The sequence below is a fragment of the Heteronotia binoei genome, chromosome 8 (assembly GCF_032191835.1).
Source record: "Heteronotia binoei isolate CCM8104 ecotype False Entrance Well chromosome 8, APGP_CSIRO_Hbin_v1, whole genome shotgun sequence".
In the NCBI taxonomy this organism is placed as follows: Eukaryota; Metazoa; Chordata; class Lepidosauria; order Squamata; family Gekkonidae; genus Heteronotia; species Heteronotia binoei.
Window position 1 is genome coordinate 100244738 of NC_083230.1, and position 23220 is coordinate 100267957.

General features: G+C 43.5%; 1 protein-coding gene across 4 annotated transcripts in view; it reads left to right on the top strand.

Moving 5' to 3' along the window:
• The window catches only part of DENND5B (DENN domain containing 5B), a 215692-nt gene that overhangs the window by 7757 nt on the left and 184715 nt on the right, over positions 1-23220 (top strand). The window lies entirely within an intron of this gene.

Consider the following 23220-nt stretch of genomic DNA (forward strand, 5'->3'; position numbering starts at 1 on the left):
GATAGTTTTTCTGCCTATGTCTGTAAGATTGTTTATTGTGCTTCTCCTGATTTTGTAATGCTTGTTTTTATGATATTATTTTAAGTTTGATTTTATGGTTGTAAGCTACCCTGAGCCTGCTTGTGGGATAGGACAGGATATAAATCCAAAAATTAAATTAAAGTATGCACTTTACAACAGGACCATGCTAGAAAAAGTTTTTTTAAACAACAAGAAGCTGGGAATAACAGTCTCCATACAACCAGCATAGGGAAAAGTTAGGGAATTATTTTTTGGCACCAGTGGGAGAAGGAAACACACATGTACCATAAATCACTGACCACTGTTTGCATCAAGATGCATCTATATTTGCCTTGACACCAAGGTTAGTAAATACAGCTCCTACAAGAGCTATGAAGCTAAGGAAGAACCCTGTGCTGCTCTCTTTAATTCCATCCCTCCTTCCAGTGGCTCCCTTGGTTCTTGCGCTCTCTTTCTCCACTCTAGTTTCCAGGAGACCTCTGTGGTAGAGGAGAAGAGCTTTCAAGCCTGCCTATTTTCCCATCCTTCCCCACTTCACACATGGGAAAAAGTTACTTGCCTATGGATCAGCTGACTGAGGTCCCGATTCTAAGCATGGTTACTTCAGAATAAGCCTGCATTATGTTCCTCCTTGACCTCTGGGAGCCACACAATATGTGTGAAAGCTGCATGTGGCTCCTGAGCTGCAGTTTGGCCACCCCTGCCCTATAAAATCTTAACTCAGTTTTCTTTTGACATTCACCATTAGATTTCTGTAGGCAAATGAAAGTATTGCAGAGAGAGCATATGTGCATCAGGTTCATCAACAACAACCTAACTGTAGTTCTTCCATGTGTTATGTTGTGCGTGCAGATGTTCAGTTTATATTTATATACAGTTGCATGTGTTTTTCATCTTCCACTTGGAGATCAGTTTCTAGTTATACAATGTGTATAAGTTGTCAATCTGCAAAACACTGCTCTGGCTTCCTTGGAGGGGGTGAATAGCGGTTTGAGGACTCTTAAACATCTCTCTTGACAGCTGAAAATCCCACTCACCTCCCGCCCCCTCGATCAACTTCACTGCTATTTCTGGATTCCTCCTATTTTCATATTTTCCATTGGGGATTAAAGCTTGTTTTTATGAAAGAAAGCTCAGAGGTCTTCAAGATCCTGACCTGCACTTAGGCAGCATAATCCCAGAACTGCTTCATACATATTTGCAGGCCTACTGGTAGGTGTGTCAGATAAAAGCTGCAAAATACAAGAGGCTTTGCTGACTCAGTTGGTGCCACAGTGTTTAATTTAACTAGAGCAGCACCTGAATTCTCAAAATGGGGTCCATAAGAGTGCTCCAGGGAGCTGTTGGGTCCTGCTGTCCATGAACACACATGCTCCTGTTTTCGGAAGTGAAGGCGGAAGTGGGGCAGATGGCGATCAGGGACAGGCCTTTTAAGTAGCTTCCCCTTACTTGTGGGATGCCCTTTCCTTGATGCTTGCCAGGCATCTTTTTTTCTAAATAAAGTGTGGCTGATATAGTTCCTGAAGGGTGGAGCCCGCCATGTGGCAGGCTGCACACAGTCCTTGCGTGATAGGTACCAGTGAGAGAGGGACAGCCTTGGGAATCCATTGAAAATTTCTCATCAGAAGGGAGATCTTTGTGTTATTGAAAGTCAAAAGCAGCTGAGCTAGACAGTCAGCTTGAAGATGCTGTGGGACTTCTTGGTGTTGTGTTTCCAGATGAGCAATTCACTTTTAAAATGCTTTTTAATGCCTTGACTGTTAGCTTCCATGAGACTCATTCGTGGTGGGTTGGCAGGATATCACATTTAGAGTGTATGAATGAATAAATAAAACTTTAGCTGATAAATTGGCTGGGCAAAAATCAATCGACTGAGATTCAAGGGCACATTTGTTTGCTTGTTTCAGCTCTAGTGTTTAATTTGAAAGGAAACTTAAAAACCAAGAATTGAAAATAATACATGGCTATTTTGATTAAACTGGAGTCTGCGCTTTGTTCAGTAGCTCCCCTCAATACATAAATTAATGTCATAGAAATTGCAAATTTATTTAAATATACTTGGTCAAAAGCCAGATGATCACCTAAAAATCTTCAGAAGATGGGTAACCCTAATTAGAATAGATCTTGCAAAACCTCTGGGTACTGGATTGTAGCTTGCTTGGAATTGGCTGAAATGTTGGCATTTCAACGGAGCATATAGTATGCTTAAAAAGTTGACTTGACATTCCGAGGTCATCTGGACATGTATGAGCTCTGTTCTCAATGACTGGCGTAAGTGGTGAAGTATGTGTTACGTTAACCTTGTCGCTTAGGTAATTAGATTAACCTATTTAGGACATTTATATCCCACCTCAACAGATAACTTCTTGAGACAACATAAGAGAAGCCATGTTGGATCCAGCACTGTATCACACACATTTACCAATCTGGATCATTTGAAAGAAGGAGAAACTCAGTGGTAAAAGTGGCATAAAACAGCAAATACCTCAAACTTTGACTGACTTTGCAAAGAGGAATCCTGTGAGAAGCCAGTTTTCTTAAAATCAATTTCATCATCATTGGATGAATGAATATGGCAGGTAGTAACCTAGAGACAGAAAAGAACCCAATAGTTAATTAGAGAAACTGACTTTTATAAGATACAGCCATAAAAATTATAAGAATGTCCATAAGTTTCTCATTCTTTGGAGGAAAATAAGCCTTAATGCAACCACAAAATGTTTAATATATCCAAGTCAGTTATAACAAGAAAACTACACAAAAGCTACAGCTTTATTTCTTGCAGTGGAAGACTAATTTTTCCTAAATTGTCTTGCCATGCTGCGTTACCTGAAATAATTCAAATACTGCAAACATTCAATGAACTATTACATTTTCCTTCTTTCAAATGGTAAAACTCAGGTAGAAGCAAGAGGTCCACTAGGAACTCCAGAAGCCCTCCCATTATTGCCCCCTAAGCACCAAGGATTCAGAGCATCACTGTCCCAGACATAGTATTCCATCTATACCTTGTGGCTAATAGACAGTGATGATCTGTGCTCCATGTGTTTACCCAATCCCCTCTTAAAGCTGTCTATGCTAATAGCCGCTACCGTTTCTGGTGGCAGTGAATTCCATGCGTTAAATTACTCTTTGGGTGAAGAACATCTGTAATATAAAAAAAAGCTAATAGCTTTGTGGAATCTCCTATTTGTTTCACTGGCCACTCCTCCTGTCCCCAAAGAGCCCAGAGCAAGCGGTCTCCCTTCCAGCCACTGCTTCTGGTCAGAACAGCTTAATTGCAACAGTAGAGCTGTGTTCTGTGCCTTCCGGGTGCCTGCTGGGCCAACCTGAAACTGATTTATTAGGACACGAACCTTTGCAGCAAAGGGGCTGCTTCATCAGATAGCATTAAATGGTCCGCTGGCTGCATCACAGTAGAGGTCTAGTAAGAAGAGGAGAGCTAAAAAGGAATAAAGAGAAATGCATCCCTTACAGCAGTACACGAATTTGCGGCTTAAAAGTATTATTTGGAGCATCGAAGGATGCGTGGGAGGTCATTGCTGATTGTAACACCAAGTGGGACACTAGTGGGAGAACCATTTTATTTAACAAGTGTTTTCAGAGAGCAATAAAATGGTTTTTAATTTCTTTTAAAAAGGAATATACACAGTGATATGACTTGAACACAATAGGTGGGCCTTAAGCAAAGTTACTGAGACCTTCATTTTCAAATTAATGTTGTTGGAATCCAGCATAGTAAATCCTGAGCTCCCTGAGTGACATGGCACGACGCTACTCCCTTCTGCACACAAAGAGAAGATGCATTTCTATGAATGTGTGACTTGGACTTTTTAGTTTGAAGACGGCGTAGTGGTGGGAAGTGCCATCAGATTGCAGCCGACTTCATGGCAAGCCCACAGAGGTTTCAAGGCAAGAGACATTCAGTGGTGGATTGCTATTGCCTGCTTCTGTGTAGCAACCCTTGGACTTCCTTGGTGGTCTTCCATCCAAGGACTACCCAACGCCCACCCTGTTAAGGTACTGAGATTTGATGAGAACAGGTGAGCCTGGGTCATCCAGATCAGGGTGATTAATATGGTAGGTTTATGAAATTATGCATGGGTAGAGAAAATGGATAGGGAGAACTTTGCTGCTGCTCTTGTAACAGTAGAAGCTTGTGGGCTCCCAGTGAAGTTTGTAGATCTAGGAGAGGAAAATAATTGCTGCTTAGCTCAGAGTAATTAGCTTTGGGAATTCTCTGCCATAGGGTATAGTGATGGCCTCTAGTTTAGCTGGCTTTCAAAGTGACAGATTCTTGAAGGATAGACCTATCAGTACGTATTGGTCACATGGACTAAATAATAGAATCATAGAGTTGGAAGGGACCTCCAGGGTCATCTAGTCCAGGGGTGGCCAACGGTAGCTCTCCAGATGTTTTTTGCCTACAACTCCCATCAGCCCCAGCCATTGGCCATGCTGGCTGGAGCTGATGGGAGTTGTAGGCAAAAAACATCTGGAGAGCTACCGTTGGCCACCCCGATCTAGTCCATCCCCCTGCACAGTGCAGGGAACTTACAAATACCTCCCCCTAAATTCACAGGAGTTCACAAATTAGTTGTCATTCACAAACGAGTTGTCCATGTTCAGTGACAGTAGCTCTCTGACTATTGGTGTTAGGGGAAGGCTTTTGGCTTCAGTGCCCTGCCTATAGTCTTTCCAGGCATATGTTTGGAGACGGCATGACATAGAATGCTAAGCTAGATGGACCACTGGTGTGATCCAGCACAGCTGCTCTTGCATTCTCAACTTGCCAACCTGAGAATGAGCCCCAAAGCATAACATCTGTTAACCCTGTCTGTAATATGTTGCCAATATCAACCTGCGAGAAGGTAGGGGCTACAAAGCTTGCAAGAGAGTAATCCATGTGAGTTGCATTAAACAAATAAAATGTATTTAAAATAGAACGTATGTGCTTCTTTAGATGGAGTCTGTCTTGGAAAGGGAGAGAGAACTGTCCTGTGATCTCCATCTGTTCCTGTGTTTGGGATTAAGGCCCGAGTCGGCAGCCCTTTGTGGCTGGATTTGCTCCCCCCACCTCTATTTGCCTATTGATGTTATGTCAAGTTTCCCTAAGCTTGTTGCTTAGTTTTCAGAGAAGAGGTCCATTGATGCTAAGATGCTCCCTTTGCCCGTGTATTTGTGGGGAATGTGTTCTCATCCTCTGTCCTGGTTCTGTACCTTGTCCTACTTTGTAGCATTCTCTTTGAATGTATTTACTTTGCATGTTTAGGTGCTGTTTTGCATTGTTAAGCCATGCTTTGCAATTAAATCATTTGATATATTATCTGGCAACAGTCCTTCTACCTGGCTTACCTCTTCTGGTATTGGAAAGGGAATTTACGTGTGGATGACATTTGTATCTTGAACAGTTCCAAGTAAACAGTCTATCCAAATTGAAAATGGACACCTGGTTTCACAGTAACCGTGGGAGGCCTCTTGAGCTGTAATATTCATTGGAAAACGTTCCTGAGAACATGATTTGAACATCAGAAAAGCTACAGTCAAATTGTATATGATATTTTAATATGCACTTTTATTCAAACTTCAAAATGAAGGAATTCCTTTCTTGGTAGTGGAGGGACATAAGATGAGTTTTCAGTTGAAGTCCAAAATATTTTATTGTATGTGTGTATTGAACATGAAAATACAGAAGTTGTCTCTGTGTCTTGCTAGTGAAGCTTGAATAGAAAGGCTGGGGAAGGGAAGAATATGCACATAATTATAATTAATTATAATGCTGACAATATGAGAGTCTCCCCTGTCTTCAAACATTGGGGTGCAATCTTGGAAATATTAGGGGTGTGTGTGTATAATAAAAGAGTGGAACAAGTAGCTGGAATTGGATTATTTTCCTTCCACCAAAAAACTGTTCCTGGGATGAGGGCACCTTGGGAACGGATATGGCTCCAGGTGCTTCTTTTTGAAGGGTGAATGACAGAAATTGCCACTTCTTTAGCTCTTCCCATGTGTGGGCATGGGTACCTATGGGGAGATTTCTGCCATTCTCTTGTTTCTCTGCTGTAGCTTCTCATCCCACTCTGTTCTGGAGCATCCTTCCCCCCTCCCAACTCCCAGGAGCAGCTTTTAAAAAATAATGTGTATAAAAGGGGAGATCTCCATTCCATAAACTTTCAATTCTTGCTTATTGGATCCAGGTCTTGGCTTTAGTCACTGAGCACTTTACCTTTTTATGTCCCTTTGCATTTTCATGAAAAATTTATTTTTTGTACATACTGAGAGTGAATGGAAAACAACTAGATGGTGAAAGGCAATTGCTGTTTATTTGTAGCCATTCAGCACTGAGCTTTTTGTGGGAATTGTAGCTGAGGTTTTATAAATGTTGCCAAGCACAGTTCTAATTCAGCCAGTTATGTAGTCATTGGAAATGGCTGTAGAAGCAAAATACATCAAACTCATAAGACTAGGACATTAATGAGAGGAGAACAGTTCAGCTTCGTGGGATGAAGGGTTGGCACTGGTTGCTGGAAATGATAACTTAAAGATTGTGGTTAGTTAGTTCAGATGATGATGATTTAGATCAGGGATGGCCAACAGTAGCTCTCCAGATGTTTTTTGCTTACAACTCCCATCAGCCCCAGCCATTGGCCATGCTGGGGCTGATGGGAGTTGTAGGCAAAAAAAAATCTGCTACCGTTGGCCACCTCTGATTTAGATATTCCTGCCCTGTATTTCTCCCCAATTGGAACCCAAAGCCTCTTACATTTTATCTATTTATTTTAGTATATTTCTATTCCGCCCATTCCCGATAGGGCTCAGGGCAGAGTACAACATATGATAAAACAATAAAATACAATAAAAACATTTTATATACAGACAACTCAACATCACTCAGAGAAGTTTACCATATCATCCCATATTGCCCAGCCTGGCTGTCTCACATCATGATATCTCATAGAGATGGCAGGTGATATTCCATTTTATAGCACAGGTGACAGTGCCAATATGGGAGGCCAACCAGATCAAGAATAGACGCCCGCAACCTCAACTAAAAGCCTGGTGGAACAGCTCCGTTTTAAAGGCCCTACGGAAGGCTAATAAGCCAGGTAGGGCCCGGATCTCTGTAGGGAACTGATTCCTCCAGGTCGGGGCCAGAATGGAAAAAGCCCTGGCCCTAGTTGAGGCAAGTACGTTACAACATCACTTTCCCGCCACACAACCTTGTGAAGGAGATACAGCAGAGGGAGAGTGAGTGGCCCAAGGTCACACAGCAAGCTTCCACAGCAGAGTAGGGATTTGACATTTCGTCTCCTAAATCCTAGTTCAGTACCCTAAGTACTACACAACGCTGGTTCTAATGGGGAAATAATAATATGCTTTCTTGCCTATTGAGTACCGGGTCTGCTTCATGGTTTTAGTTTTAACATTCAAAGCATTCCGTGGCCTGGGGCCAACATACCTGTGGGACTGTCTCCTCCCATATATGCCTGGGAGGTCGTTACGTTTGGCCTCCCAACATCTGCTGGCCATCCCCGGCCCAAGAGACGCCTGCCTTGCCTCAGCTAGGGCCAGGGCTTTTTCAGTCCTGGCCTCAACCTGGTGAAATCAGCTCCCTACAGAGATCCAGGCCTTTCCTGGTCTATTGGCCTTCCATAGCTGTTCTGGAGCTATTCCACCAGGCTTTTAGTTGAGGCTGTGGGCATCTATTCTTGATCTAGTCTTGATTTGGTTGGGCTCCCCTGTTGGCACTGTCATCTGTGCTATAAAATGGAATAATATCTGCCATCTCTATGGGATAACATCTTATCATGATGTGAGAAGGCCAGGTTGGGCAATATTGTGATGATATGGAAAATTTTCCGAATGCTGTTGAGTTGTTTGTTTATAAAATGTTTTAATTGTATGTTATTGTTTTATTATACGTTGTACTCCACCCTGAGCCCTACAGGGAATGAGCAGAATAGAAACATACTAAATAAATAAAATAGTAATTATATGACATTGTGTGAAGCATAGCCAGGAGATCCAAAGATTGCTTGGCAACCAGAAGTTCTAGCTCTTTTAGCTAGTTTGGTGAGAGAGCCAGAGCACCAGTTTGGTGTAGAGAGCCAGTTTGGTGTAGTGGTTGTGTGCGAACTCTTATCTGGGAGAACCGGGTTTGATTCCCCACTCCTCCACTTGCAGGTGCTGGAATGGCCTCGGGTCAGCCATAACTCTGGCAGAGGTTGTCCTTGAAAGGGCAGCTGCTGTGAGAGCCCTCTCAGCCTCACCCACCTCACAGGGTGTCTGTTGTGGGGGAGGAAGACAAAGAAGATTGTGAGCCACTCGGAGTGGAGGGCGGGATATAAATCCAATATCTTCTTCATTACACAAAACTTGGTGGCAAGCTAAATTTGTTTTTAAGGTAGGAGATGTTTCAGAGGTGGTCTGCCACAGCCCTGGTGTTCCTTGCCCATCCATATACTAGCCAAGGCTGAGACTGCTTCACTTCTGAGATCTGATGAAATCAGGCTAGCCTGGGCTGTCCAAGTCAGGATAAATGGGCAGGTGAAGGAATGAAAGAAGAGCAAACCTAAGCGCTCTGTGTAATTTGCCCTGACCTGGATGGGCCAGGATAACACAATCTCATCAGATCTCAGCTGCTAAGCAGAGTCAGCTTTAGTTAGCGTTTGGATGGGAGATCACCAAAGAAGTCCAGGATTACTGCATACACAGAGGCAGGCAGTGGCGGACAATCTCTGCATGTCTCTTGCTTTGAAACCCCTACAACGTCACCATAAATTGGCTGTGACTTGACAGCACTTTTCACCACAGTATGTAATTTATAATCTGATTTTAAGAATGTTTTGCATGGGTAATTAAAAATTCTCATGCTGTTATTTCTTGTCTACCATAATGTTTATATTGCACGCACTGCAAAACTAGCACTTGCTTTTCCAAAAACCAACCAACGAGACCTTAGCAGAAATACGTACAAGTGTAACTTCTTTTCAGAGTCCCAGGATGTAGGTGGGGATGCCTTGAAGTAGTTTTATACCGCTGTGGAGTGCTTGGTGTGGTGTCTTGCTGCTTTTCTGTCTATCTCCTTGTGAACATGGTCTAAGCAGCATGTTATGCTGGTAGCATAGAGAGCATTACTTTATGAGAGGCACTTGCTTTTCAGGCACTCATGGAAAGAGAACTCCTTGACCACCTGTGTCATTTGTTGAGGCAGCTGGAAATTCTTGCCGCTGAATTAGGAGAAAGTAGAACGGCAACTGTGCCTCTTGATATTCCATTTTTAGCGTTAGGATGTCGTTTCTCGGCATTCTTAGCAGAACAGACAAAAATGCAAATAGAGTTGGTCTAGACAGTAATCAGAGTGATGGATTTCCAAATACATTTGACATGTCATAATGGAAGATGGAAATACCTGTGCTTTCCAGTCTATTAAAATAAAAATGCATTTCTAGGAAACCAGTTGGCCCAAATTGAGCTCGTAATGCATACGAGCTTGTTAGGTTCATTGAGCTCCTGTCTACATTTTGATGACAATTCAGAGCACTCTGTTGTTCTGAGTTCGGGTGAGTTTATACATAGCCACATGCTAAGTTGGATTCCTTTGTTTGTAAGCCCTCTGAGTCTTTGAATTAAAACTCCTGCCTAGTTGGAAAATGCTATCTAGCACATTTGGATGTATGCATGTTCATTTATTATAACTGTTCTCTTCAGACTCTTTCTCTATTATTGCTGGTTTCTGATAAACCAGCAACAATAGAGCAGGGGTGGCCAAACTTGCTTAAAGTAAGAGCCACATAGAATAAATGTCAGATGTTTGAGAGCCTCAAGACAAGAACATCAGATGCTTGAGGGAAGGAAGGAAAGCAAATAGATGGGGGAGGGAGAGGTAGAAAGAAGCAGCTTTAACTTTAAAAGCTAGCTGATGGGGTGGTGAGGGCTTTGAGAGCCACACAATATGTATGAAAGAGCCACATGTGGCTCCCGAGCCACAGTTTGGCTACCCCTGTCCTAGAGTATTAGAAATTTCTGGGCCTCCAACTTCAGAGAATGAAAGAAAGGCAAAGCTATTTTCAAGAGGTGACTTCCTTGTTTGGTCTATGAACTGCTGCTGTAGATATGTAGGCAGAGTCAATTCACAAACCTCAGAAGTACCAGATAACACTGTATTTAAAATATTATTCCAGGGAAAGGCATGCGTTCTCTGACATATATGGTTAGGGTTCTGTTTAACACAGAAGATACCGAAACACTTATTGGTGACTGAATAATCTTGCCCTTTTTTCTATTGGGGAAAAGGCTGATGATGAAAATAGATGAAGAAAGATGGTCTAGATCAGGGGTGTTGAGCTCATTTGTTATGTGGGTCAGATATGACATAAATGTGACCTTGTTGACCTGGGCCATTGGTGTCAGAAAATATAATGCCAGGTAACAGATATAAACTTTATAAAGGACACAGGCAAACATAGTTAAATGATTTTTGACAACTTAAAAAAATGCTTAAAATATTACCACTCTTGCAATATTTGTTTATTTAACAGTGTCTGATAACTGACACTTCTTGCTCTTAATTATTGCATCAAAATCTGGAAACAGTGTCTGTACTGTAGAAACCTTGAGTATGCTGTTCAGGTGTTGTTCAGGTGTGTATCTGTAAATTGCAAACCTACTTTTGATTTATTGACATTTATTACAGAAATCTCATGGTTAATGCTTTGAGCCTAAGACCCGGGGGAAAACATGAAATGGCTGGGCATTGTGCACTTTTGTACATAAGTTGCTTCATGTGCTGGTCAGCCAATGATGGAAACAGAGGCTTTGCACTGTAGCTGCTGTGTGATTGAGCAAGCCTGGCAAAGCTAGCTGTGATGCAAAAGGAAGCAAGAGAGAGAGAAGGAAGCAGTTGATAGTGAGTTGCTCGCAAGCCTGATAGGAGCCCTCTGGGGGCCTAATCCGGGCCTCAGGCCACACATTTGTCTCAGGGGTGTCAAACTCATTTCTTATGAGGGCTGGATCTGACATAAATGAGACCTTGTCGGGCTGGGCCATGTGTGTTAAAAAGTAGCTGAGATATAAACTTTATAAGGGACACTGACAAACACAATTAAAACTTTTGTATCTCTCCTGTGTGATCGAGGGAACTAGGCAAAGGAAGCTCTGGCTCTTTCCCTCCCACCTCAGAGGTTGAGGAGGGGGCAGAGCCACAGCCAATAGAAGGAAAAGGGGCTTTGATTTGTAGCTCCTGTACGATTGAGCAAGCCTGGCAAAGCAAGCCGTGACATAGAAGGAAGAGAGAGGGAGAAGAAAGCATACACCCCTGCTCTAGAATAAGTATTCAGTACACTGGTCTCTTTTTTTCTACTGCTGCAAACACTAACATAGCTACTACCCATCTTGATCTAAGGATAGTCTAATTTTATTCTAGCAGCTATGAAGTTGATTATTTCAAGTCACTATCAAACTATGGTGAACCAAGCAAGGGGCTTTCAAGGCAAATGAAAAGCAGAGATGGTTTGCCATTGTCTTCCTCTGCAGAGCCTTCCTCAGAATCCTCAGTGGTGTCCAATCCAAGTACTGAGCCTTGTTAGTTTCCTGATACGACAAGACTGGGGTATATATATATTACCTTTCCTCCTTGAGGTTGGTTAGATTGAGAGAATACCCATTCCCTCTAATAGAAGCTTAATTTTATAGAAATGTGTATGTGAAGCATGGGGGTTAATGGTAAATAATATTCCATTAAGTCCATGTTACAGAGGCAGGATATTTTTGTTTCCAGTCTGTTGGCAACCGTAGAAATGGCTGCCTACAGCACCAACAAATCCCCTTTCTGAAACTGCTGTGAGGTTTCATGCTACAATGTCATGGTACCTTCCCTGTTCTCATAATATTAAGCAGCAAATTGCTAATCTTGCATCCATTTCTGTTGGATCCAACTTGTGCACCATCACTTCCCCATAACACTGCATCTAAATTTCAGTTCAGTCTAGTTAGAAATTTCAAGATGTCCCTTTCAATCTCAGATTTCACCCCCTCAGAAACCACACAGTGAGAAACAGTACCAATTCCTAATAGTTTTGCAATGCTGCAAGGTGTTTTAAAAGGCAACTGAGATATCTTTTGCTACAGTGCTACAGTTCTCTACGGTAACTAGCGACAGGGCAGGTATCTGTAATGAACAGAAAGAACTGATGGAATCCACAGATCATCTCCTGGGAAAATTGGTGGTGTGATGGGGAGAGAATGGGATAACTGGATTGCTACCAGTGCTGTTGGACACCAATGTTATACCTGGGTGTATAAAGTAAATTGTACTATAATTTTGATGTGGAGCCGCCACCCTGAGTTGATTGATTCTCTGTGGTCCTCACACAGATAGCTTAACTGCAAACCAAAATACACAGTAGCCTACCTGAGGTGTCTCTGGTGTATCATTATTGAGAATGTGTGTTTACTGGGGCACAGTGACGTCGGCAAGGGTTGCTCAAGATCAGGTTCACCTTGACGCTTTAAGTAGATAGCTGGGGAAAAAGAAAAACATGGCTTCAGGTTTTTTCATAGTTCAACTCTTCTGTTGACAGTTTCATTTGCCCTGCATACCAAATGCAGGATGATTGGTTTGAAATAAGTGTCTCTCTTTACAGTGCATCTTAAAGGCATTACTTCGGACAGCACTCCACATCTCATCAAACTAAATCCCTAATTAATAATTTCAGAAGCCTGTTGCCTATATCTGGAGGGTGAATTTGAAAGGTATTTTTATGTTAATGTTGGTTGTGTGAAGTTAAGCACGAAGGGTAGCATTAGTGACCTTGTGTGTGTGTGTGGGGGGGTGAAATTAAGTTTAAAGTACATTTTTAGAGATGGACCTTTAGGCTAGTGAGCTTTTTTCAATGTTTGTTTTATACAGAAATATTTCTGGAAGAAAAGTGACATTTAAAAAATAAAATTATTTAATGTGTAGGAACTTAGTTTTAATTATAGATGGAACTGGAAAGTTTGCGCATATGTGACTGTAAAAGATTTGAAACTTGTGAGGGAGGCAGCCCAATACGAAGCATATTTGTTTTATATTCAATGTATAAAAGATTTAGCTTGGGGCACCTTACAGTAGAATTGTGGGTAGAAGCTTCTCTGCTTGGCCTTTTAATGAACCCTGTGTTTTGGCAATTGGTTCAGTGGGGGAGGTAGAATTTGTGCCCCCCCCCACTGGACAATGTAAAAAGATGTGAGGAGAGTTACACGTGAACATGCAAAGCTGTCTTAACACTAAGATAAATGGTCTCTCAAGGTCAGTATAGTCTACTGTGATTGGCAGCAGATGTCAAGGGTCTCAGGCAGAAATCTCTGACATTGCTTCCTACCCTATCTGATGTTTTCAACTGGAGATGCCAGGGATTGAACCTGGGACTTCCTGCTTTCAAACATGATGAAAAAGAAGAGAAGGTTTTTTATACACCCATTTCTCTCTGCCCTAAGGGGTCTCAAAGTGGCTTGTATCACCTTCCCTTCTTCTCCCCACAACAGTCACCTGGGAGACTCTTGAGAGACCAGTGGGGCTAGGAGAGTCCTGAGAGAACTGTAAATGGCCCAACGTCACCCGGCAGACTTCCTGTGGAGGAGGAGTGGGGAATCAAACCTGGTGCTCCAGATCAGAGTCTGCTACTCTTGACCTCTCACTACACTAAGCCACAAACTGTCTCCTCAAAAGTCGTAATTAGATAGGAGCAGGAAAAGGAATACGCAAGGAAGCTGTCTTAATTCCTATCTGCCTCCCTCCCCGCATTGCATTTCAAGCTACGTGCATCTTACATTTTGGTGTAGTGGTTAAGTGCGCAGACTCTTATCTGGGAGAACCAGGTTTGATGCCCCACCCCTCCACTTGCAGCTACTGGAATGGCCTTGGGTCAGTCATAGCTCTAATAGGAGTTGTCCTTGAAAGGGCAGCTGCTGTAGGAGCTCTCTCACAAGGTGTCTGTTGGCAGGGGGGAGGTAAAGGAGATTGTGACCGCTCTGAGACTGAGATTCAGAGTATAAATCCAATATCTTCTTCTATTTACATTTAACTAGAAGCTAAAAATATTGGAGTGTTTGGTCTTTGTGAAAAGAGGACATGAACAGCTGATTTTCAAAAATCTCATTCATTTTTTTTGTATTTGTTCAGGCACCTTGTGAATAGGCAAATATCATGCACATCTCTGTGAATTGCAAATCCTTCTTGTGCACCTTTGCATAGTCCCCACATTACATGAGGCATATCCAGCCTAGGATAATAAGATGCTTCTTTTCAGCTAGTTCTTGCTCTCTCAGCTCAAGTGTAATGGGATACACTGAAAGCTGTAGGAGTGGTGAATAAATATCTGAAAACTACCTTCTTGAACCAGAGCCTGTGTACATGGTAAGACAGTTGATCTATGGCAGCTGTTCTGACCACATGAGCAAGAGCAAAAAGAGTGTATTTCAGGTCATGGCTCATTTCCAGTTTATTCAAAAGTCACCCACCTAAAATGATAACTCTACTGTCGGTAGATTTATCCAAGGATTAAACAGATAGTATGTATTTAGAGTAGGGGTCCCCAGTGTGGTGTTCACTGACATAATTCCTGGTACCCACCATGTGCTTTTAGAAAATGGGTGGGGCTTTTGCTCAGCAGGGTTTCTGCTGGCCATTGGATACTTGACTTGCCATTGGATATTTGATTGGTTATGCAGATTTTTAGAAGCTCTACAGCAGCCATTTTGTGACTGTGTTCACTCTCCTGCATCAGAACCCCAGAGGTGCCTGCAGGCTCAAAATGACTGGGGGCCCTGAGCTAGAGGCTACTGTTTGGTATGGCTTCCAGGATGAGTCAAAAGAAGGAGCAAGGAATAAACCTTTTGGTGTTGGTGTGGTTGATTTGAGAGAGTGATGAAGATCATGGGGGCCTGTTTTCTGTGAGACCAGGTGCATCATTAAAGTTTTGGTGTGGCACCAAAGCATCAATGATTGTTGCCATAAACCAGTGTTTCCTTTCACTGTTGGGGTTTATTCCCCATGTTCTACAGTCCAAGTCCAACTGGATTATTTTGTCTTAGCAGGAATCTTTGCTGTTAGATTAAAATGTTATCCTATTTTATAATCCGCTGATTGATGTTATCATAATTTGTAATCCACTTAACTGATTATTAAAAAGTTTATCATGCTTGTAATCTGTCTTGGGTTCCAGCGAGAAAGGTTGGCTGTAAATGAGGGGGGGAAATGCACCTGTAAGAGGCAGAAATGGGCCTCATGAGGCCTGTCTCAGTGAATGGGAGCTGTTGATGAATGTTGTGATTTAAACTATGTGACCAAGAAGGAGAAAATGAGCATGACCAACTGAAAAAAATAATGAGCATGATCATCTGAAAAGCCTTCTGGCTTCCTTTAACTCCCTCACAAAAAGAGATGCTTGCTATGTCATTATGTACTTGCTAAAATATTATTATCCTCCGCATTTCAACAATATCAGCAGAGCTGAGAGACTTCGTGAAGAATCCTTAACTGCTTAACACTCCCCCACCCATTCAACCTGACCCCTTTATAGCTGTCGTTTTCTTTCTGTTAATACACAGAAATTCAGTTAAACACTAGAAAGGTTTGTTGGGTCACATTTAAGAAGGCCTCTCTATTGGAACAGACAAAAGAAATTCTATTGTCTCAGGATGGACAAAAGGAAATACTACTTTTCAGAGAGAATGATTAAAATATGGAATATGCTGTCAGAAGATGTAGAGATGGCCACGGCAATAAACAGCTTTAAAAGGAAATTAGATTCATGGAGGAAAAGTCTTAACTTGTGACTGAGGGGAACCTCTACATTCAGAGGCAATAAACCTCTGAATCCCAGAGCCAGGAGGCAACATCAGGGGAAGGTCTCAGCCTTTCTGTCCTGTTGTTGACTATCCAGAAGAACTGGTTGGCCACTGTGTGAGACAGGATCCTGGACTAGATGAACTATTGATCTGATCCAGCAGGGCTCTTCTTATTTATATACCTGTGTTTCCCAAACTTTTCTTTTTCGTGGCCCTGTTATTTTTACATTTCTCCTTCGTGACCCACTAAAATTCGGGGGTGGAGCCTGGAGATTTTGGGGGTAGAGCTGGGACACAGGAATTATGTCATTTCCTGTGATGTCACTTCCAGGTCAGGGCCAAGTAATGTCATTTCTGGGGCACACTGAACCAAAACTCCATCTCTTCCTGTGAGGTCACCTCCAGGGCACTCCCTCAAACCTGCCTCTTCTTCTGAAGGAACTTCATTTTCAGAAAAATCTCTCTGAAACTCATAATGAGCCAAAAAGGGGATGGAAAGTGGATGGGTGGTCTGCAACTTTTTCATACATTCCCAGGGCCCTCTCTTTCCACCCCCACACCTGCGTGCACCTATCTGTTTGTGTGTTCTTCTCCAGCTTGCAAGCACTCCTAATCCCCCTGTTCAATTGCCTGCACCACCTACACACCTGTTCCTCAACAGCACTGGCCAGTGTATGCAGTTGGGAGTGTGTTGCCATTGCCATCAGGAATGCCAGCACTGTGTACCACCCACACTGGGCCCTGACAGCTCCTCTACCTCAAAATATGCTGACACATTTAGTAGGCCCTTCCTTTAGCTGCTACTACTGGAACCCTGCCTTAAGCTACAACCAAGCTTGCTTGTGTCAATCTTCAAGGCTAGTTTTTCTCTGCACAACACAGAGATGGGGGAAAGAAGGAAGCCAAGCAGAGCTCAGGCTTTGTAGCCTGTGTCATTCTTCAAGCCTAGCTTTTCTCTGCACAACAGAGAGATGCGGGAAGGAAGGAAGCCAGATGGAGCTCAGGCTTTGCAGTCTGTGTCAGTCTTCAAGCCTAGGTTTTCTCTGCACAACAGAGATGGGGGAAGGAAGGAAGCAGAGCAGAGCTCAGGCTTTGCTGGGGGCGGGGCTAGCTTTGGCTTTTCTTGTGACCCAGTATGGAGGCTTCCGTGGCCCGGTACCAGGTTGCGACCCTGCTAATGGGAAACACTGCTATATACTATTAGCCAGGCATGGCTGCAATTGACAGAGAGCTAAATCTGTGGATTATGGCTACATGGAGGCTAAAGAGGTTTTTCTGCACACATGGGGGACTCCAAATGTGTGCAGAAAAATCTGAAAGTAAAAAAATACAAGAAAGGAAAGGTCCCCTGTACAAGCACCAGTTGTTTCCGACTCTGGGGTGATGTTGCTTTCACAATGTTTTCACGGCAGACTTTTTACGGGCTGGTTTGCCATTGCCTTCCCCAGTCATCTACACTTTTCCCCCAGCAAGCTGGGTACTCATTTTACCAACCTCGGAAGGATAGAAGGCTGAGTCAACCTCGAACATACAAAGGGGGGGGGGGGGTTTAAATACCTCAAATAGCAAACCGTGTTCTCTGCATGATATGAAAGCAAAATAATCCCCCCTTTGATTGTCCTCTAGCAATTACCATTCAAAGATACAGTGCCTTGGGATAAGGAGGTTTGATAGTTGCTATGGTTGATGGAGCTGTGTGCTCTAGACTTGAGTAGTAGAAACTGTCTCAGGCTGAAACTAGAAGGTTGTGTAGATGGCAAACTGAAAGATACATTAAAATGGATTGAAGATCCCCTCGTGCCACCTCTGGAAAAAATATTTTAGTGCAGGGGTGTCAAACATGTGGCCCAGGGGCCAAATCAGGCCCTCGGAGGGCTCCTATCAGGCCCCCTGAGCAACTGGCTCTTGTCTGCTTCCCTCTCCCTCTCTCTGCTTCTTTCTTCATCTCAGCTTGCTTTACACAATGCTTGCTCAGTTGCACAGGAGCTACAGAGCAAAACCTCGATTTTCTCCATTGGTTGAGGCTCCTTCGCCTCCTGGTTTCCTGGGGAGGGAGAGTAACAGCCAGAGCTTCCTTTGCCCAGTTCCCTGAATCCCTGGGAGAAATACAAAGAAAGCAACTGTGAGACCAACAAGTGATACTGTTTTGAGCATGTTTTATCTTAAGGTGGGGTTTTTTTTAGTCGTGTGTGTCTCTGTCCTTTAAAAAGTTTATATCTCTGCTATCTAATCTTAAATAGGTACCCACATGGCCCAGTCTGACATGGCCCAGCCCGACAAAGTCTCATTTATATCAGATCTGCCCCTCATAACAAATGAGTTCAACACCCCTGTTCTAGTGCCATGATAGAAATCTTCTTATAGTGCACTTTATTTACTTCAATTGTAAAACTCCTTTCTCCCCACTGGGGACCTAAAGTCGCTTACAACTTCTCTTAATTTTATCCTTGTGGTAACCCTATGGAGTAGGTCAGGCTGAGCGTGTGTTTGGCTAAGGTAACCCAGCAGGATTCTGTGGCAGACTGGGGACTTGAACATGGTTGTTCTGGTTTTCTGTGGTTCAGGATTTTGGAAATTACATATCTGAATTTATGCTTGGTTTGTTTCATTCTGTAGCCTTTTCTCTTGGAGATCAACAGTAGTTAATACTCTACTGTTTGTCTTTCACAGACCCCATAGAAATGAATAACATTCTTAGTGGATCGTACTCTTAATATAGCTTCCCAAAGTATTTGCGTAGCTTCTTTTTACTGCTTTTAGGTCTTGGATCTGAGGACTGGTGCTGCACAACAGATCTTCAAGTTAACGAACTCTGAAACTCTGGCTACATCAGGGGAAGTACTTCAGATAGAAGTCTCCAATCTTGTGCAGCCTGTTGGCACTCTTGGAATGTTAAGGATGCAGAATGGACACTGCCACAAACTGGCTGCCATGGGTTGCGGGGAGCGATCATAAAATATCAAAGGGACAGGTCGGAAACAATACTCCCTCTAAGCTGTGGAGTCTCATGAGCAAACATTCTACTTTGTTAGCTACTAGCATTCAAGTTGTGACCTACAGAATAAATAGTTTGCTCTAGGGCCATCTTTCCTGAGCTAAGACAAAAATGTGTAAGCTATCAGCTTAGAGCAGGGGAGGGGAACCTCTGTCCTGAGGGCCGTATGTGGCCCTTGGGGTCACTTGGTATGGCCCTCGGGGATTGCTGGGCCGAACCAAGCCATGTGGCAGCCTCTCTGGGGCCTGGCTGGCCAGCGAGGATTGTGGGGCCCTAACACGCTGTGCAGTAGCCTCCCCAGGGCCAGGCAGGGATCACAGGGCCCAGATGTACTGTGCGGCAGCCTCCCTGGGGCCTGGCTGACAGTCCAGAATTACTGCAGGGCCAGGAAAAGTTGCTGTCACAGTTCAGTTTGCACTAGATTATCCCAGATGGTGTGGCCTAATATGCTAATGAGTGTGTGACCTAATATGCTAATATTAGGGGATGTGGCCTAATATGCTACTGAGCTCCTGCTGGGCTTTTTCTACAAAAAAGCCCTGGACCTATGCATTTGCCTAGGGCGGCGGGCTGGGTGTGTGTGTGGGCCAGATTAGGCTCTCCCCACATGACTTCAAATAGAAAAACAATTATTTGCATTAATTTTGCCGTCCTGAATCATTCTCCCTTGGTGGAGCACTGTTTTTTAAGTTGATAATTTTTTACGGCTCGCGAATGAAAAAAGGTTCCTCACCTCTGGTTTAGAGGAAAGTTGATGGAAGGTAAGCATTGCCCAACAATGAAGGCAATAGTTTCTAAATGGGTATTCCCAGAGGAATCACTTTTGTCCACAGGGTTCTTCTGAAGCACTTCCTGTTCCAAAAAGGTGGATACAAGTCACAGATGCCTATTTTTTGGGGGGTAGGTAGGATTAAATGGGGGCCAGAAAATACATTGGCAAGAGCCATGGACCAATTTCCCACCAGCCTTATGCCGCTCTCACGCTCCTCTTCTCAGTGGGGCTTCTGTCAGATGGCATACTATCTGCCCTGAGGCTGCAATTAGCTTTGCCCTTTCCCCCATAGCAAACATAAACTGGTTTTTAGAGGATCTTGTTTGCTGCACGAAAGAGGCGGAGCGAGTTGCCGCCTTGGGGCAGTGTGTGCAAAATCCAACAGAAGCCCCGCTGAGAAAGGGAGAGTGAGAGTGAGGTAAGGCTAGTGGGAAATGGGTCATAGTGTCCATGGGCACTGTGCTGTGGCTCACTGGCTTAGGAGCAAGAGCAGAGAGCTGTCTGAAAAACATAATTGCCAGTTTAGGGCAGTCTAACTGAGATTGCTTGTTAGTCCTTCTGATTCTAATGTGTGTTTACATGAAGAAACGTGAGTGGCATGCTTGTAGGATAGCCAGCTCGGGTTGGCAGCCTCATTGCTCTACCCTTTTAACTGCTGCTTGGTGTGCAGATATTTTTGTCCATGCCCTAAAAAGCTTTACCTGCCGGTTCTCACAGGAGATGTCTCAGGTGTACATTTTGAAGAACCAGTGCAGTCGGCTGCTCTGTCCTTAACAGCAGAAGCCATGCTTTGGAGAGAGAGGTTCTCCTTGCCATGACCATGGAAACTTTTAGTGTCCTAATTAATCTGGCTGCTCTGCACTTTGGGACAAACCAATGCCTTTGTCACGTTTTATGCATTCTGGACATGTTCAGGTCTCCATCAGATTGACTGCAATTGAGAGCTGGGTAGAAAAGCTTTGAAGCGGAAGGAGGAGGAGGAAAATTTTCTTGAAAGTGTATTTGTGTGTGCTTGTCTTTTCCTGGAGGTAAAAGTTATTTTTCTTTGGAGGTTGCCAGGTCTCTCTTCTCTCTTTGTTGAATGATGAATATTCATAACAGCATTGTGTTGCCTAAAAGATGCTGCTGTAGAATTCCAGCAGTTCACAGGAAGAGGCAGTAATTGGGTCTCTTTCATGTATTTTAACTGTTGCAAATGTGTTATTACATTTTAATTGATTAAGCAGCGTGTTATATGACTAGCTTTGTTTTCGTAATCTCTAGAGTGGAGTGGCTAAATTGTTTTGAATGAGTGATTTGGGGCTGAAGATCTGCATTCAGCTCTGCAGCAATTAAGTCCAACAACAGTTCTGTCATGCCAGGTTGGGTCCAGTGTGGCATTTTCACAGGCATAAGGAGTTTGTGGACACTGGTTTCCCAGCAGCAGCACCTGGGGTGGGCAACAGTAGGAGGGGAGATCCCGCAAAGCTAACTCTTTTTCGGGGTAGGGGAGATTCCATAAAGCTAATTATTTGGAGGCAGGAAGATGCTGCCACCATTTTATTGAGACCAACTCAGGATAATAATGGAAAACACACTTTTGAACTCACTGGGTAAGTCTGCAAGGATCTGAACTGAAATACATACAGGCAGGCCTTGGTTTCAGCAGGAGCTCACAGGAGCACAGTTCCTGAACCTTTCTGAGAGTTCCACCTCCTCCTTCCCACCTTGTCCACTGAATAGTAGGTGCAGCTGCATAACAGTCTCTGGATGAGCTCCACCACCTATTTTTCTACAAAATGACCCCTGCATACAGGAGATGCATTACAGACTTAATTGGATTAGGTACAGGAAAGGTTTCAAAAGACAGTAAAGACTATTGGATTTGAGAACTCCAAAGTGGTCAGTTTCACTTTGGAATGTATTAAAGGCACACTGGTGGTTTTAGTTGAAGACTGTCTGAATGTAAGTGAAGGCCATGCTTGTTTGTTATTCCTGCTGGGTTTAGCTGCAGCCTTTGATAGAGTGGACCATGCCATCTTGTTCGGGCATTTGGAAAGGCAGAAGTAGGTATCAGGGGATGTGGTTTGGACTGGTTCAAATCATTCTTCCTGGACTGAACTCAGAGGGTTGCTGCTGGAGACCAGTTTTCATCCGGTTGGGTTCCAAAGGGTGCAGTCCTTTGCTCCATCCTACACAACTTTCATGAAAAGCCCTTTGGACTAATCATGCATAGGTTTGGGTGTCATCAATATGCTGCCCTTATATTCCCTTGTCCACGTCTTCTGGTATTGCAGTAGAAGTCTTGATCCTGAATCCTGTCAGCTGTGTTAAATGACTAAGAGTGAACAAATCAGAAATAATTCCTGACAAGACAGAAGTAATGCTGGTTGGAAAGGCAGAGATCTTGAAGTATGTGCTTCTGAATTTTGATGGGGTTCAACTGCCTATTGCTGACTTGGTTTGGAACCTAGGGTTTATATTGGTTCTTACATTATTGACCTCCGCACACTGCTGCTAGTTCTAGAGAGGGGCCTATCTCCCCCCCCCCCCGCTTCCCAGACAGCTAATAATTTGTTGATTGGACTGTTGCTATCAGTGAAATAGAAGGTTAAATTTCTGCTCATACCATGACTGTGATCTGATATAGCCTGTTTCTCTTTCTAATAACTGCTGAGGAGACGCATTGGTCAGTTTGACCCTGCCTTAACCTTGTCTTCTCTGCAGCAGGGAGGCTTTTTCTAGTTGGGAATAGCTACTTTGAACTCATTACTATCTTCTACTGGTGTGGCGGGAAGTGCTGTCAAGTCATATCTGACTTATGCAAGATTTTCAAGGCAAGAGACGTTCAGAGGTGGTTTGCCATTGCCTGCCTCCGCACAGCCACTCTGGGCATCCTCGGTGGTCTCCCATTAGAGTACTAACCAGAGCCAACCCTTCTTAGCTTCCAAGAGCTGACAAGATTGAACTTGCCTGGGCAAACCAGATCAGTTTGTAGTGGCCACATTCTTTTCTTAGTGTGAATATAGTGTCTAATGCTGTGTATTGCTGACCATTAAGATCTCCAAACACAGTCCTGACCTGAATAGCTCATGCAAGCCTGATCTCATAAGATCTTGGAAGCTAAGCAGGGTGGACTCTGGTTAGCACTTGGATGGGAGACTTCCTTGGAATACCAAGTCAGAAGGACAGGTGCAGGCTTTATGCAACCACCTCTTGGAGTATCTTCCAGGCTTTGAATAGAGGGTCAGTCACCAGGACTTCCAGGTGCTGCAAGACACACACACACACATACTACACACAAATTTTTTTCCCAAACACAGTGAACTAAGCACAGTCCTGGGAGCATACAAGGAGACATTACTTGCCTTTTAGCTTGCAAGTAGAGAGACAAACTGTTTTAATCATAGAACAAAATTTGAGTCAAGTGACACCTTAAAGAACAACGAAGTTTTATCCATGTAATGCTTGCAAACCCTTTTCCATGTTCTCACATTCTGGCTTGCAGACAGTCCAATTAGGGGGTTATATATTTAGGCAGAAGAGCCCCGTGGCACACATTGGTAAAGCTGCAGTACTGCAGTCTGAACTCTCTGCTCATGACTTGAGTTCGATCCTGGCA